The following is a 17,709-nucleotide window of genomic DNA, read 5'->3' on the forward strand; positions in this document are numbered from 1 at the left end:
AATTACTCTTAGTGCAAAGGATACTTGTTACAGGCAGACTCTAAGAGTCTCAGAGATGGGTCTAGCTTGTGATGGCATCAGAATCTCCTCTGGAGCCCTGCCTTGGGCCTCCCTAGTCTTGTCACTGCTGCCTGGTCATCAATGGGTCCAGCATCCAACCAACTAAAGGTAGCCAACAAAGAGAGGCCAAAGGGTGGTTCCCAGATGCAAGGTGGCATATATGTCTTTGGTTCTGACTCCAACAGCATCCTTGAGTTGCACAGTGTCTCCTGACCTGGAAGGCCATCCCTCCAAATGAGGCCTGGTCATCCAATGTGCTTGAAAAAGCATGTCCTATTACAGGCTTTTTGAATATTAAGGATGCACTACACGCACATCACTGTTCTGCGCTTATCCCATTAGCACATCCCACAGGTCACCTGCAGTTGGGTGACAGCTCCTGTACACTCCTCCACCTTCTTACTCTAAGTTCCTACATCTCTTGGACTGAGGTCTTTATCTTCCACAGGAATGCACTTGGCCCTGTCTCAGGACAGGCCAGGGAGATAATGCTTCCAATTAACAAAGGACAAGCATTAGTAGATAAATGCCGTAGTGGCCTCAGCCCCAAGTGGACAATTCTGAGATATGTCCCATTCTGTTTCTCCATGGAGTTCTCAGCACAGTTGAGTCCCAGGTGAGTGCAGCAGCAGCTACTCAGTCATGCACCCTTTACTGGCGGCTACCTGCCTTCCTTGGCTCCCTTCCTCACTCCCCTACCAGAGCCTCCTAGGATCACCTCCAAATTAACTGCTGGCACCCAAGTCCTGGCCTGGGATCTGCTTTTGGAAAAGCCCAAACCAAAAAAAAATTCAATAAAAATAGCCTTTCTTTAAAAAGAGCATAAATAATTTAACTAATACAACTATATTCAATAGACATTGGCACTGAAATACGATATGGAACAAAACCGAGAAGCATGAAACCTCTCATTACAGCATGATGCTCTCTCTCAACAGAACAACTAGCACTGAAATCTTCTAGGACTTTTTCCAGTCACACCCCAAACTCCCACATTCCCATAATCCCCCAGACATTGAAGACTTCCACCTTATTCTTAGGTTTTCCAAGGGTTTTATTGCCTGTTAAGGGCCAGGATTATGATGAGACCAATGAAGTCAGGTTGTCCAAATCCAAGGCTAGAGCTAGTCTTTATTTCAAATTTTGACAATTTGTTCATCATCATTTGGCAGTGATTTTGATTTTTTAAATCATTATTTTAAAATTTAATTTATCTTGATTACTGAGGTTTTTGCATCCCTTAAATTTAGCACCCAAAGTCAGTGCCTCACTCACCTCATATTATCCCCAGCCATAAATACGAAGTGAGTCCTACAAGAGCCCATAGCCAGCTAGTGTGAAGCTCTTCAAAACCAATTAATTAGACTCCTCAGAGCCAAGATGGAGTTGTTCATTGGTTCATTCAATGTCAACTTCCTACTATACTCTTTGATCCTTTTCCTTCCAGGTACCAAACTTAAAGGCAAAAAATAAATCAGAGTATTCTGTAAATTTTTTCCTGCATGATCCTCAGAAAATCTTTGCTTAGCTGAGGCAAGGCATGTTCTCAATAACTTGTTCAATGAGTGTCCTCCTCATCCTAGATGTACACCTCATCTCCATCAAAAAGGATGCCCTTTATTTAGCTCTGCAGATGTTACATGTTTAAAACACTGGCTAAGAGGGCTCTGGTAAGCCTATTTTCCACTAAGACTTTTAAAATTTAACTTTGGGAGTTTTGTCCTGAAAAATTTATAAGTATTTGGAATCTATAAAAATGGTTTGTTGTTGTTGCTGTCGTTGTTGTTTTAGACAGTCTCATTGTTGCCCAGGCTGGAGTGCAGTGGCGCAATCTTGGGTCACTGCAACCTCTGCCTCCCAGATTCAAGTGATTCTCCTGTCTCAGCCTCCTGAGTAGCTGAGAGTACAGGCACCTGCCACCACGTCTGGCTAATTTTTTGTATTATTAGTAGAGATGGGGTTTCATCATGTTGGCCAGGTTGGTTTCAAACTCCTGACCTCAGGTGATCTACCCGCCTCAGCCTCCCAAAGCTCTGGGATTACAGGCATGAGTCACCACGCCCAGCCCAAAAACAATTTTTAAACAAAATTATTTCACCTAATGTGCTGTATCTTGAGTGTTTTTTTTAATTTTCACATGTGCCTTATAGTGGATGTATTCGTTTTTTTGTTTTTTGATTTTGGGGTTTTTTCTATTGCCGTGTAACAAATTGCCACAAACGTAGCCGTTTAAAACAACAGACATTTATTTTCTCACAATTTCTGTGGGTTAGGAGTTTAGGCATGGCTTAAGTGGGTTTTCCAATTAGGGTCTCATCTGGCTATGGTTCAAGTGTCAGGCGGGCTGCATCCTCATCTGGAAACTCAACTGGGGAAAAATCAACTTCCAAGCTCATTCAGGTTGTTGGCAGAATCCATTTCCTTGTAGCTCTCTTACTGAAGGTCCTGGCTTTTTTCTGACTGTTGGCTAGAAGCCATCCTCAGGTCCTAGAGACCCCCACAGTTCCCCATCATGCAGGCCTCCCCAACATGGTTGCTTGCTTCATCCAGGCCACAAGGAGAGTCTTTGATACAGAATCTGATATAACATAACTTAATCACAGAAGGGACATTCTATCTCCCTTGCCATATTCCATGGGTTAGGAGCAAGTCACAGTTCCTTAGGCAATTGACAGAAGGAGATTATACAACAGCCTGAACACCAGGAGGTAAGGATCATGGGGGCCACCCTGAAGTAGGTGCCACAGTAAGAGTCTCTACTTAAATTTTAGCAACTGTCACATTCTCTGCTAGAATACCCTCATCTCATACCCTCCCATTCCACCACTAGAAGGCACAAATACACCTCACCCCCACCAAGTATACAACTTCTTTGCAGTCACGTATTTTTACCTTAGAAATTTTTGTGACATTTGCATTTGCATTTATTCTACAATGTATCCCAATATACTTTTATATAAGAATTTGTTTAATATTTGCTAGTTAAATAGCTTAACTCTTCATCCTTCACCCCCAATGTCTTCAAATGGAAACAAAGCTTAGGAAGATGTGCCATGTTTTTTCATATGGAACTGTGTACCTCTGTTGAAGGACAGTTTAAACTGTGTTTATCCTAGTTTTCAAATTCCTTAAAGTTTGCCTGGAGGATCTATAGAGTGGACCTATAAGAATCTATTTGCATAAGTCATTAAGAAGCCTCCTGGGGAGAAATGCATTCTAAGGAAAAGTTACCCAAACTTTGTTCATTTTTTCACACTTTACCACATGTATGATATGTTCTGCATTTGAAAGCCACCTGTATGTAATACTTTTAATTAACTCCTTTTTTAAAATGTACCCTCTTCTTTAACAAAAACAATAACTTACATTTTTCCTACTGCGCTTTAAAATAAGAGGTTAATGACTAAATGTTTTGTTTTTTTGTTTTTGTTTTTGTTTTTGAGACAGGGTCTCGCTCTATCGCTCAAGCTGGAGTGCAGTGGTGCGATCATGGCTCACTGCAGCCTTGATCTTTCAGGTTCAAACAATCCTCCTGCCTCTGCCTCCCAAGTGGCTGGGATTACTGGTGCATGCCACCAAGCCTGGCTAATTTTTTTTATATTATTTTATGTAGAGACAGGGTCTCACTGTGTTGCCCAGGCTTATCTTGAACTCCTGGTCTCAAATGACCCTCTTGCGTCAGCCTCCCAAAGTGCTGGGATTACAGGTGTGAGCCACCACGCCCAACCTCACTAAATGTTTTAATCATAATTTGCTTAACATCAAAATTCATTTCACCCCCACCCTAGCCACCTGTGGTAAGCAGCCTCTGAGATGATCCCCAAAGATTCCTGCCCCCTTGTTATTCACGGCCTTGTGTAACCTGCTTCAGAGTGTGAGCCGGACCTAGTTACTAGTTTCTAATTAATAGATTTTGGCACAAGGGATGATACATCACTTCCAAGAATAGGTTATAAAAGACTGTGACTTGTGTCTTGTTTGCATTCTGCCTCGCCCTATCACTTGCTCATTACAACAAAGCCAGCGCCATATTGGGAGATACTCTATGGAGAGATCCATGTGGAAAGGAACTGAGGAAATCTTCCAGCCAGTAGCTCCTCAGGCACTAATAAAGTGCCTCAGCACAACAGCCAGCAAGAAACTGAGTCCTACCCCCACCAACCCCAGTAAGCTGGAAAGCAGCCCCTGCCCTATGCAGCCTTGCCATGACCACAGCTTTGGAAAAGGCCCAGAGCCCAGGGACCCAGTTAAGCCTCCCCTGCATTGCTGACCTTAAAACTGTGGGACACTAAATGATTCTGTTTTAAGCTGCTAAGTGTTGGGGTAATTTGTTACATGGCAATAGATAACTAACACAGCTTCGACCAACGGTCTGTGCCCCACACTTTAGAGAACACCATCCTAAAGGGACCGTGTTCCAGTGGGACACTATTCCACTGTGGTAAGTGGAGCAATCATGGAAAGTAGAGGAGCAAGTCGAGTGCAATGGCTCAGACGTGTCCAGATATGCTTCTTTACCTCTGCCTTGGAGTTTGTTCCAGAACCTGTGAGGGTGAATGCTGAAACAGAAAAAATATATATATACATATAATTAAAATCTCCTTGAGTTACTGGAAGGCAACATGGCCCTGCTTTGGGGCAAATGTAGGTAGACAAGATGCAAAAAGACAGAGGCGTCAGATCAGGATGGATCACAAAGTGACACTGGATGAACTTGGGATCCCCAGTGCAGACACCAGTCACACCAACCTTGGCAAGAGCCTCCAAAGCTTGAGTGCAGACATCAGAGGAGAAAGCTGGAGCCAGAAAACAGAAGAGTAAACACTACATGAGAGACAAGGGGGATGGAGTTCACATGGACACATGAGCTGTTCCCTGGGACTTCCAGAAATAATTAAGGTGAGACCCTTAGCAGGGGATCCCAGAGAGTACGATAAGAGACTGACAGAAAGTAAACAAAGTAAATACAAATACATATTGACAATCAATAAAATAAAAGGTGTAATGGATATTGTGACCCTGATCCTCCCCAAAAGCTAGGGTCCCCAGGGATTTAAGAATATGAAATACTATCTTCCTAACAATATTGTAAGCCCCACAGTACAGGGTTCCGCCTAGCCTTCTACAGTGAGGCAGCACACTAGACATTCAGTGCGAAATGCGGAAACAGAGAAATACCATGACTTTTCCAATCTAAAGACTATAATATAAATGGGCTTATGTGTACCCCCTTGGCCTGGCCCCATAACTGGAAGCTGCTTTTTTTTTTTTTTTTTTCACAGGATTTGCTGGGACAGAAACCTGCTTATTCAGTGCTACACAGTGCAAACACCAGTCAACCACCTCCTCCTCATCACACCACAGCCAAACTGCTCTGAAATGCAACCTCGATGCCCTCTCAGGCTGAGCCCACTCCTCAATTTCTGGGTGCACAATCAGCCCTGAACACAGGAGATAGAAGAAAGCATCAGTGCATTGTGGAACGTTTCCAACATAACAATGATGCTACTTTAAACAGCTCAGTGTTGGCGTATTTGTTACACAGCAATAGATAACTAATACATCCTTGACTTATGGTTTGTGCCACACTGTGGAAAACACTGTCCTGAAGGAACAGCATTAAGGCACTATTCTGGTGGGATGGATTAAAGGGACAACCTGGAGAAGAAAACTAGATGAGGAATCAAAAGCCTTGGGTTCTGGTTACAAGTCTATCAAGACCCACCAGCTGAGTGAGCTGAGTGAAATCATTTCCTCTTCTGTAAAGAGGAATTAATGATAAATGCCTTTCTTACATCATGCAGTTATTAGCAGACTCAAATTACAGAACCTGAGTGAAAGCTCTGTAATATGTGAGGTTGTACACCGAGCGAGGAGTTATAATCATCAACATTATCATCATCTTTATTGTTACAAGGTAAAACCAATAAAAGTTTAATGCCGCAGTCAAAGTCCAACCAAGTAAACAGAAACCACTCTAGGTATTTGAAACCAGGGGAAATTAATATGGAGAATGGGTTACCTAGGTGAAGAGCTGGAAGGAGAACCAGAAAATAGTGTCTTTCAATTCAGAGATGAATAATAGCAGGAAGCCACTATCACTCCTAAGCCGGTAGAACAACGGGAAGAGGCAGGATCGCAGCATCCCAAGGCTTAGGCTTACCCTATAAGAAACTGGAACCATGGCAGGAGCTAGAACCAAGGAAGAAATGCAACCTCTCTGCCAGAGACACCTCTGAAGGCGGAGGGGAGGAGAAACACCCTGGTCTTTCCTTTCCTGATCCCCTTTGATCTTCCGCCAGTGCCTCCCTCTGGCTGGACCCAGCCAGAAACCAGCTGACACAAGAGTGACAAATGCATCGGGAGCCCACAAGTCCTGGGCCAAAGAATCATTCTATTTAGTAAGAAATGCAACAATGTGCTGGAAATGAAAACAACCCAACAAAGACACCCGAGGTCCCAAAGGCAGAGCCCAAAGGAGCGTGGAGTTCATCTGATCCAAGTCCTGGTTCTATAGGGGAGAGTCCAAAGAGGAAAACGATGTGACTTGCCCAAAACAATGACACAGCTGGCTCTGGGCAGCCTGGAACCCGGGCATCAGCTTCCCAGTTCATAGCTCTTTTCACAACATTAACTTTACAATCATAAACAGCAGATATGTTCCACTAGTTGATTTCTAGGGCAATTATCTGGACTTCAAAATTCGTTTTTCTATGAAAACAAGGTTTTCCGGGCTGACTGTGGTCCCAGACTGGCTACCAAATACCTATTGAGCCCACTACATGGAAAAGAAAAGAACCTTAGTGCTCCAAATTAATAAGAAATCAAAAGGCTGATCAGCATCTTTCTCCTAGGGTGGACCAGAAGAGAGAATGATCTCCACCATTTCTCCTCCCTCCACCTCGCAGGCCAAGGTTTCCCCCCTGCTTTGACATGAATGGGGCAGAGCACCTTGCCATCCAACTGGTGACAGTATACTTCTCCATCCCCACTATCCTTTCCCACAGTGGTCGTTTCCAAAGGGCAGTCTGTGATTGCAAAGGCAGCAACGAAGGGGCCCGGAGCTCCTGGAGGCCTGGAAGCCATCTCTCATCGTTGTTTTCTCGTCATTGCTGTTGCTGGTGTTGGTTTTGCTCTTTACATCTTTGTGCCCTCAGCATCCTTCTAGTAACTGACACAGTCCCATCTGAGATTGTCACTTAGTACTATACCCTGCCCAGAAAGGTCTGAATTTGGTAATAGTATACCATAATTTTATATTTGGGAAATGAAAACAATCCCTTTTGTTTTCTGCTATCAGTTAAAGAAAGTAAAAATTTCACACATGCAAAAGCAGTCTTCTTGGTTAATGGGGATATTTAGGAAGAACCAAGAGAGCTGAGCGTGTACTGAGGAAACATCTCCACATGGTGCCATCTTCGGTGGCAGAGATGGTCATGAGACGGGCGCTTCCCTCTCTGGGCCGCCATCAGTTTCCCTCTGGTTCTGGCAGAGAATTCCCTAAATGGCTGCAAGGTTGCCCACGCTTGATCTTCTGGTTTTAGACACCCGCCTACAGTTGTTAAGCTCTAATTTCAAGAACCAACCACACTAGAAAGAGAAACTACCCATCTACCCAAAAATGAGAATAAGAGTAAGATTCCTGGGAATGTAAAAGAAATGCAACTTAGTAGCTAGTGCAAGAAATGGAAACAAATACATTTCCTGCCTTGCAGGTCCAAACACAGGGAAGTATTTCCTCAAACCTTGACCACTATCTCCCAGGTGAAGAGAACAGGAAATTAAGGTTTTCGCAGTTTTGGCAGCATTCACACTCCAGTGCCCTTTGCTGTGAAGACTCCCTGCCCTGCAGGGCAGAAGTGTTTGTTCTTATCCCTTGCCTCCTTGCCCCTGACCCATGCTCCCATCCCATTCGATCAGGGACACCATATACAGTCACACAGTCAGTGCACTGCACAAGTCAGGAGGCGCCATTTCCACCAGCTGTATTGTGACTGGGCTCCCTGGAGTTGTATGGTGCTTCCATCAGGATGTGTTTTGTGGCTTGCCTTGTATCATAACTGACACCTTCAAGGCCATAGACTCCTAACTGACCTATAGTCACTGCAGTGTCCCTGGCACCTACCACAGTGCCTGGTACCTAGATAAACCTTAACATAAACTCCTAGGGATTTAAGAAGCAATTAGTTTGAAAAGAGAATCAGCACCACTCTAAGACAAGAAATAAGTAGTTATTTTAGGCCAGGCACAGTGGCTCACACCTGTAATCCCAGCACTTAGGAGGCCGAGGTGGGAGGATCACCCAAGGTCGGGAGTTCAAGACCAGCCTGGGCAACATGGTGAAACCCTGTCTCTCCTAAAAATACAAAAATTAGCCGGGTGTGGTGGCTGATGCCTGTAATCCCAGCTACTCGGGAGGCTGAGGCAGGAAAATCACTTGAACCCAGGAGGCAGAGGTTGCAGTGAGCCAAGATCCACTGTACTCCAGCCTGGGCAACAGAGCAAGACTCTGTCTCAAAAAAAAAAAGTCGTTATTTTAAATAGGAGCAAAATTCTTTTAGAGTATGGATACTTCTTGAATTAACCTTAGATACTTTAAAGAGTAAATTTAACATAACAGTTAAGATCTCTGGCCCTGGAGTCAGAAGGATCTGGGTTTTAATCCCAGCTTTACAACTAATTGAGCCATGCTGGGCATGTTCTTAGGCCTCCCTAAGCCTTAGTGTCCTCATCTGTGAGGGTAACTGAGATAAATCCTTAGCATGGTGCCTGCCACACAGTCACGCTCAATGCATCTTCGTTGTAATTATGAAGTACATTGTTAGTGTCAATTAATCCGGGCAATACCATGAAAAGAAAATGTTAGCTATCCATATTTATATCCCACAAAGAGGAATATGCTCAAGATCTATTAAGTGCCCAATTAATGTTTGCTGAGTGAATAAATGAGAGAGAAGAGGAGGAGGAAGGAAGGAAGGAGGAGGAGGAGGAGAAGGGAAGGAGGAGGAAGAAGAAGAAAGATGAGAGGGAGAGAGGAGAAGGGGTACTGAACTAGGAGTCAGGAGGGATACAGCTTCAAATATGCCATCACTAACTTTGTGACTTGAAGTAAGTTCCTTTCTTGGTCTCAATTTGCTCCGTTTAAAGATGAAAGGTGACTGGTTGATGCCTCAGGTTCCTCCCTCATGGTCTCCTCTTGGGGCTCCAGCAAAGAGCCGAGTTCCCACTCCTGATCTTTTTTGCCGTGTTCCCTCAGAGCCTGCAGGTGGTGCTGCTGAGCTGGGAAGAAAACCTGTTTTTCTGCAACTTGGTTCTTAGCTGCCAAGTCTCTGTATTAATAGCAGACCAGAATTAGGGAAATAACTAACTTGTTGCTGAAAATGCCTGGGGCGGTAAATGAGTCACGGTGCTTCCTCTCTTGCCTACCTGGCCTCTCCCGTTGCCATGAAAGTGCCGCGGGTATGGAGTGGCAGCTAGCCCTGATTCTAGTTCCATTCCTGTTTCCGGCTGGTGACCTTGGGCAAAGATACTTGCCCTCTTGGGACCTCTATTGTAGTCTGCGAACTGACGATAATAACTCTGGCGTCCCAGGAGTGTTGAGAAGATTAATTAAATAATGCACATCAATTGAAGATCACAGTGCCTGGCACCTAGTAGGTATTCGAGAAGTGTTGGTTTCCTTCCTTCTCTGCTTTTTTATTCACTGTGCATTGTGGTTAGCACTTCAGAAGAAATGAACAGAGCACAGTGACAGACAGACGAGGAGGTGGGCTTCCCAAGGAGAATGCACTGAGGAGGGGACAGGCCCTCTGAGGCCGGAAGGATGTGGAGGAGGAACAGCATCCCAAGCGGAGAGTCAGCAAGTGCAAAGGCACATTCCATCTCACCCAGCTCCTCTGGCCCCTGCCATTACAAACCCATCTGCAATCCCTGACTGGGTCTGACTTCTGAGCCCCAGGGTCTAACTTGTTCATACCTCTACGACGACAGTCATTCGCTTCTATTATACATTTTGCAGACATGCACGCCCCTTCGAGGACCAGGAATGCATTTTATTCATATCTGTCTCCCCAGAACCTGGTGCAACAAAAGCCTTAATGAATAAATGAGCCAATGACTGCATCATACTGGGACCCATTCAGTCTCTTATTAGCTGTCTTGATACAAATGCACCCTGACCTTTTGGTGGCCTCCCATCTTGGCATACTCAGCACCTAGTACATAGTAAGTGCTCAACAAATGCCTGCCGCTGAACTTCAGTTTGATTGTCATGTATCGAGCACCCACTGTGTGGCAGGAACTCTACTAAACACCAGAGACCCAAAAATGTATCAGGGTTAAGCCAGGGTGTGAAGGACTCACGTTTAGAAAAATAGAAGAACCAGGAGCACATATGCAGCAATTGACGTGTTCACTTCTCAAGTGCTTTATATGCATCCTTCTACTCAATCCTCACGAAAACCTGTGAGGTAGGTACTATGATTAGCGCCAGTTCGTAGTTGGGAAAATTGAGGCTGGGGTGGAGAGACTCACACCGGGTGGCAGAGTCAGGCTAAAAGCCAGGGGTCTGGCACTAAAACCCTCGCCATTTATCACTTTGTCATAAATGTGTGCACACAGAAATAACGTCGATGTGTGCCCGGTGTAGGGGAGCTGAGAAATGGAGGTGGCAGTTGGGATCTTCCAGAGGAGAGTTCATGTGAATTGACCTTGAAGAACAAAAAGAGTGTTTCCTGGAGGATCACGGTGGCAGTGCAGAATGGCAGTAGAGAGGGAAAGGAATATTCAGGCAGAGCGATGAGGTCCCGCAGCCTGCAGAGATGACGGTAATGAGGATGCAACACAGAGCCTGGCCACAGGCTCTGCCTGGAGACACAGGCTGTTCCCTGCTTCAGGAAGGTCAAGTGCTGGATCTAGAGCAGGCCAGCTCAGGAGAGGATACACAACAATGGAGACATACCTGGAAACGTTTTGTAGAGATAAGTTTAACAAATAGAAACTTGCCCTTTTTAGTAAATGATCTGTGGGAATTCCCTGCCTTTAGTCTTGGCAATCAAAACACATAAAAGCCTAAAGCACTGATTCAACATTCACTGAACTCCTACTCTGTGCCAGGCACTTACAATTAAATACCCACTCTGTGCCGTGACAGTCATACTTTGAGAGGCAGTGGAATTAATTGCGGTATGAATTTCTCTGGGCTTGAATCTCAATTATGTTACTCATTAAATACATCACTTTGCACAAGTTACTTCACCCCTCTGTGCCTCGGTTTCCTCATCTGTAAAATGAGAACACTGGTAATAGCTATCTCATAGGATTATTTTATTAAATGAATTAATACATATCAAGGGCTTAGAACATAGCCTGGCAGACAGTAAGTGCCCCATAAATGCTAGATACTGTCCATGTGTGCTACCATTGGATCTATACTCTTTATGGGACACTTACTAAGAGCCAGGTGTTGGGCTAGAAGCTGAAGGTTTGGAGATGTGTGAGACCATGGCCCCTGAACTCCAGTAGGTCAGTCTAGTAAGAGTGAGGCTTATAAAAGAAGTTATCACAATTAAATGATATAAGAGCTGTATTAATGATCATCATAATCCTAAAGAAGAGGTAGGGTCTGTTGGGTGATTTATGAATACTGGCCACTCTGTAAAACTTGGTGTATATTTGGTCTGCACCACAAAGCTTTAAGGGAGATGTTATCATTGTTCTTGTATTCTATTTGAGTAAACGCAAGGTTCCTCAGCAAGGCATGCAGCTGGGGTGCAGAACGGAGGTCGTGTCGCTAAGAAGAATGCATTCAGCTGTGGGAGCACAAGGAAGGAGGCACTGAGCCTTCCAGTGGATGAGTTGCAGCTGGGGCACACAAAGCAGGTAGCATCTGGGCTGTCTTCATGGGTTCTGAGACAGAAGGAATTCCAGGCAGAGGAAAGAGCGCATGACGCAAAGACCTGGAGTTGGGAATGATACGGTCAATTGCAGAGAGAGTCAAAAGTTGTCCTGGCTGAAGCGGAGGCGAAGTGGGAGACCTGTGCCTGCACAGAGGCCTTGCATCTGGCACCGTGGAGCTCAGACTTGCTCCTGGAGAAGACAGGGAATCGCTACAGTTTCCAATCAGGCAATGCTGAGCAAAAGGAAATAGCTCCCCCTCCACTCTTCTCCACGCACCCCTAGCCCCCAGGAATCTGGGCCAAGGCAGGATCCGCAGGCTTCTTATTAACGAGCCCATCAAGGAGCCTGTCCAGCCTCCCAATGGCGCATAAATAATTTACACTGACGGGGCCTGTTGATGTGGGACGGCAGCCAGCTGCTCGCTTCTTCAGCCTCACTGCTTCCTCTCGCTCCACTGGCCAACCAGGTCCCGAGGACCTGCAGGAGGACTCTGTCCTGAGTGACAGAGGCCCGGGAGCACCCAGATGCCCTCCACACCACCGTCCCAGTGGGAGGCAGGGAGTTCACAGTCCCAGAAGACTGCAGAGCCCCTTGGCCGTGGCTCCCTGGGAGGTCACGTTTAACCCCATGAAGGCCTGAAGGGGCCTTTTGTGTTTTCAGCACATTTCTCAGAAACAAGGCAGAAAGGGTTGACGTAGCCTGGGGACAAGGCCAAGGCTGGACACAGACATAAGGGGCGGAGTGGCAAAGGGCTGTTGAGCTTGGCCTCCTGCCTCAGCCTGCAGGGGCTCCAGGCCTGGCCAGCCACTTCCTGGCTGCCTCACCTCGCCAGATCCTGTGCCTCAGTTCCCTTGACCACACAGAGGAATCCCGAAGGAGACCTCCACAAAGCCTCCACACCATCTCTTCCTCTATGGCAGAAATTAAATCCATCTGCCAAATGCATGAATTAACCAATACAAATGCAGTGAAACCAAAATCATCACCCATTCAAAATTATCCTGTGATCCATACTGAAGTCACATTCAGCTACGTTGTGACACTAGCTCTGTGAGATGTAAGCTCGTGCCTAAACCAAGTTGGTGAGATGTGAATTCCAGTGGCTGTGGAAGCTAAAGAAAAACCTTCCGAATGAGGAGAAAAGCGTTTTGCTCAAACCTTGGTGGGAGAAGGGATGGTGAAATTGGATAAAATCTACTACAGTTAGGATGAGTGAGGAACCTTCTGAAGCTTACCTAGATGTCTGGATTTTATTCAGCTCTTGCTGTAGTTGTGAATTACCTTGTTAAATACACTAACCTGTGATACTGTTACAGCAAAGAGGTCCCAATCCAGACCCCAAGAGAGGATTCTTGGATCTCACACAAGAAAGAATTCAGGACGAGTCCAAAGAGTAAAGTGAATCAAGTTTATTGGGAAAGTAAAGGAACAAAATAATGGCTACTCCATAGACAGCTGGTTGCCCATTTTTATGGTTATTTCTTGATAATATGCTAAACAAGGGGTGGGTATTCATGTCTCCCCTTTTCAGACCATATAGGGTAATTTCCTGACACTGCCATGGCATTTGTAAACTGTCATGGCGCTGGTGGGAGTGCAGCAATGAGGATGACCAGAGGTCACTTTCGTGGGCATCCTGGTTTTGGTGGGTTTTAGCCGGCTTCTTTACTGCAAACTGTTTTATCATCAAGGTCTTTATGACCTGTATTTGGTTCCAACCTCCTATCTCATCCTGTGCCTTAGAATGCCTTCACCGTCTGGGAATGCAGCCCAGTAGGTCTCAGACTTATTTTACCCAGCTCCTATTCAAGATGGAATTGCTCTGGTTCAAATGCCTCTGACAATACTAAGCAGTGGACACACTCGGTGTATATGTACACATTTACACACATACATGCCTGTACACACAAAGACACATATACAGTCAGCCCTCATTATCTGTGGCAGTTATGTTCCATGAAGTCGTCGTGAACATTGAATTAGAGCATAGTGAATCATTCTTCCTAGAGGAAGTCAAGCATTATGTCCCTGTGAGCCTCTGGTCAGAACATTTTCATCAAGTAATCAAACACAACCTTGTTTCATATGTGTTTTTGCTTAGACACCTTATTTAATAGATGTTGTTGATTAATTAACACTGAGCTCTTAGCCAACAGCACTATAGCTTATGCCTCAATGAAGCTTCTCTAACACATGTATTTTCTTCATAAGACACATCACAGCCTTCTGGCATTTAGGAATAATAGACAGCACTTCAGCTCTACACTTGGGGGCCATTTAAAACTTCAAAATCACCCAAAAAAGCACAAAAGTCCCCCAAACATGATACTAACTAGGCCTCAAAAAGGAGACTTATTTCCAGTATGAGCTGAAAAAAAGAAGGCAAAGCACCACCTTGTTCCACCTCGACTGGGAACATGGGTGTTGAGTGAGTCCATTTTTCTGCTGCTCTGCACACGTTCATGGATGACTGAGAAAGTGCCGTGAGTGTGGATTTGGAGGTTGCGAGCAAATATTAGCAAGTAGGCAAATTCACAAGTACAGAATCTGCAGACAAGGAAGATTAACTTTGTGTGTGGGTGTGTTTGTGTGTGTACACATTTATCTCTATGTATTTGTGTGTGGATATGTGTGTGTGCACTCTATTTACAAAAAAAACTTGAAGGTGGCCCACCTGCTCCTGCCCACTCTTCCCAGGCTCTCTAAGGAGAGAGGCACTGCAGCTGTACTCAGCTGGAGGGCAGAGCCCGAAGATCATTCTGAGCAGCACCGAAGCCACAGCTCACGCAACGAGCCCTTGGCCCAGCAGTCCTCTGAGGGCCACGTTCCAAACAGTCAACACCGCCCTCTCCCCAGAAATCGCCCTACATGCATCTTGCTGTCTAAGGACAACCGAGACCCAAAGGCTCACCCTACAGGCTCACCCCGACACCCTCCTCCCTGAAGCCCTGCCTGCCTCCCGCACAAGGCGCTGACCACTCCTGCCTTAGCACTTCCCCCGTGGGCCTTGTGTGACAATGCCATTCGCTCACCCGTCTGTTTCCACGTTGACAGGCCCGAAAGGCAGAAACCTCTTCTATTTTGTATTCCCAGTCCCTGGCTCAGCGCACAATGGCCGGGAGCTCTTGAATATTTTGAATCACTGAACGGCAGAACAGGAAGGAGCGTTAAAGATCATCCGCCAAGGCTACTCAAGGGAGGTCAATAAAGGGCAGCATCTGCCTCACGCGGGAGCCCCTCCCCAGACTTCCTGATCAGAATTCCTGGAGCGGGGACCCAGCAATCCACACTGTAACACGTTTTCCAGAACATTCATGTGCCTGTTAAATTTCAGAAGCTCTCGGTCTATTTTACTCCACTCATGCCCATACTTTTACAGATCTGAACTGGTGACTTGGTGAAGGAACCTGTTTCCCCAAAGCCACACAGGTGGCTAAGGGCAGGGGCAGAACCAGAACCCATCTCCTAACTCAAGGTCCCGTATGCTCCGGAGCATCTCACAATGAGGAGGCCAACAGGTGCCCCCACTGGAAACAGCCCTTCCCAGTCTTTCTCCACAAGACAAGCATGGTTTTCGCTTCTCTCCTCTCCTCCCCGTTCCTCTCCTCCCCTCCCCTCCTCACCTCTCCCACCCCCTTCTTTCTCCTTCTTCCTCCTCCTCCTCCTTCTTTTTCTCTCTCTCCTTTCTTCTTCTGCCCCCTCATCTTGGACAAATAGCTTCAGCCATCTGACAGCCCATTTCCTTTGAGGGTCAAATGGGAACCATCTTATCTCCCCTGGCTGGCTCAGTTGAATGCGAAGAGAATATGTGTTGCCTCCAAGCGGATGTGTTTGTAACGGCTTGAATACAACAATTTAGAGAAAAGGACTTGCGAAATTAAAACAGTTCACTCACAGAGCAGGAGTCATTTTCAAACTCTTCCTCCATTAAATGGTCACCCCATCCCTATTCCCATTCCACCACGAGCCCTCACTGCCCCCACCACCCCCTCCTTCAGTCGTGACAACAGGATTTGTTTTCCTCTGCAGTGGGCTCCGGGTTATGCATATGAGCAACTAGGTGAATGTTCTGAGGCTGTCAGGGTTTCTCAGAATGAGTCATTTTTTCAAAAATAACAAAACCTCTCGACATCACTTGATTTCGGCATTCTCACAGGCTCTTGTAACCTCTTTTGCAATTGCATTCCAAGCACGCCTGACTTCTTTCTCAGGCCTGATGGTAAGTCCCTCTCCCAGGAGAAGGGCTTTACTAATAGAAACCAAGCCTAAGATCTATAGGTCCTCATCCAGAATGCAGTTAGGTTTCAGGTGATGGAAGGGAAATGAATGGAGGCTAAGAGGGCAGTGGGTGAAAGAGGCATAAAATCAGAGACTGGCCTGGTTTCCTACCCACAGAACCCACTGGATTTTGACAACGGCCCTGCCACCTTGCCTTTCATATGCTAATGAGGACTGGCTAAAAATCCCAAAAATGATTTGCTCAACGTGTCACAGTTTTACAAAGCACATTTCACTTCCATCACCTCATTGTATGGTGAGAGCATTCAAAGCTCTCAGAAGGTTGAAGAGGTTGACTGTCTCGCCCAAGCCCTTACACTTGGTGATGCTAGTCCTCGGTTATTGACCCGGGCCCTGTACCAGTGTTATCTTGTTTACTCTTTATTCATCAATGCTGATAGGTGGGTTATCATTCTCCTTTATCTAGATAGGAAAACCGAAGTTCAGAGAGGTTAAGAAACTTGTTCAAGGTTCCACAGTGAGTGGTAGAGCTGGAATCAAAACCCAGGAGTCCGGCCTCAGACCTGTGTTATTTCCAACACACCACTTGCAAATACTGATTTCAAAGCACTTCGCACATTACTCCAGTTGCACTGCGTGTAATTAACACTTTATGTACCTGTGTCCTTAAAGCAAGGAGAGTGGTTTATTTCTCTCTATACCCTCAGCCTACAGCTTACTAACGGACATATACACAGGCAACCATTGTTGGATGAAATCAGCGATGGACTTCAACCCTGGCCCTCAGACTACAGACCTCTAGGCCTGGCCTCTGCACACACCGCTGCTCCCATTCTGAAGTCCCTGGAGCCTGTGTTACACAAGGAGCCCCCAGATCTCAACCTGACTTCTATACTTCCTGGCCTTGGTAAAGATCCCTCACCTCTCTAGGTTCCAGATTTTTTTTATCTGTGCACAGGTTGGACAGGACATATTCGGGGGCCCTCTAGGCTCTCACAGTTGATGGTGCTCAAGAGAACAGTGTTCTCAAGAGAACAGACCCTAGCACATTTGTTGGTTGAATTCTATTTGTTGACAAAAAGGGTGGAGCAAAAGTCACTAACAAAGTTCACAACATTGGCCCAATGGTATTCTTTGCGTTTACTTTTGTCTCTATAAGATCCTTGCACAAAAGGAGAAATGAAAGCTTACAAGTCTTAATTTTGGGTGCATAAAACTGTGTGTGAATAATATATATACATATAGACTCAATGTAATTATTATTTCCCCCCTGCCCCCATTGAAGATCCATGCCAGATGTCACTTTCCTACAACTCCCACTCTCTTCCTGTCACCCCCAGCCCCAGGCAGGGTCTGTGACCTGCCACCATGCTTACCTTGGGGCACTCATCATTTCCCCATTGAAACTGCTGGATCATTTACCTATTTCCCGGGAGACTGTCAACCCATGCTTCTTTATTTCCCACCAGTCTCTGTGTCTGGTGGTTCTCTATATTTCCAGCCCTTTCCAGA

General features: G+C 45.7%; 1 long non-coding RNA gene across 4 annotated transcripts in view; it reads right to left on the reverse strand.

Annotated features, from left to right (window-relative positions):
* LOC105467967 (uncharacterized) overlaps positions 1–15,129 on the reverse strand; it is a 301,866-nt gene extending 286,737 nt beyond the window's left edge. For all 4 annotated transcript variants that reach the window (XR_011606764.1, XR_011606763.1, XR_011606765.1 and 1 more), the window contains exon 1: positions 14,991–15,129. This is a non-coding gene — a long non-coding RNA (uncharacterized lncRNA). The remainder of the gene's footprint in view (positions 1–14,990) is intronic.
* Positions 15,130–17,709: the final 2,580 nt, after the last annotated feature.

The sequence above is a fragment of the Macaca nemestrina genome, chromosome 8 (genome assembly GCF_043159975.1).
Source record: "Macaca nemestrina isolate mMacNem1 chromosome 8, mMacNem.hap1, whole genome shotgun sequence".
Taxonomy (NCBI): domain Eukaryota; kingdom Metazoa; phylum Chordata; class Mammalia; order Primates; family Cercopithecidae; genus Macaca; species Macaca nemestrina.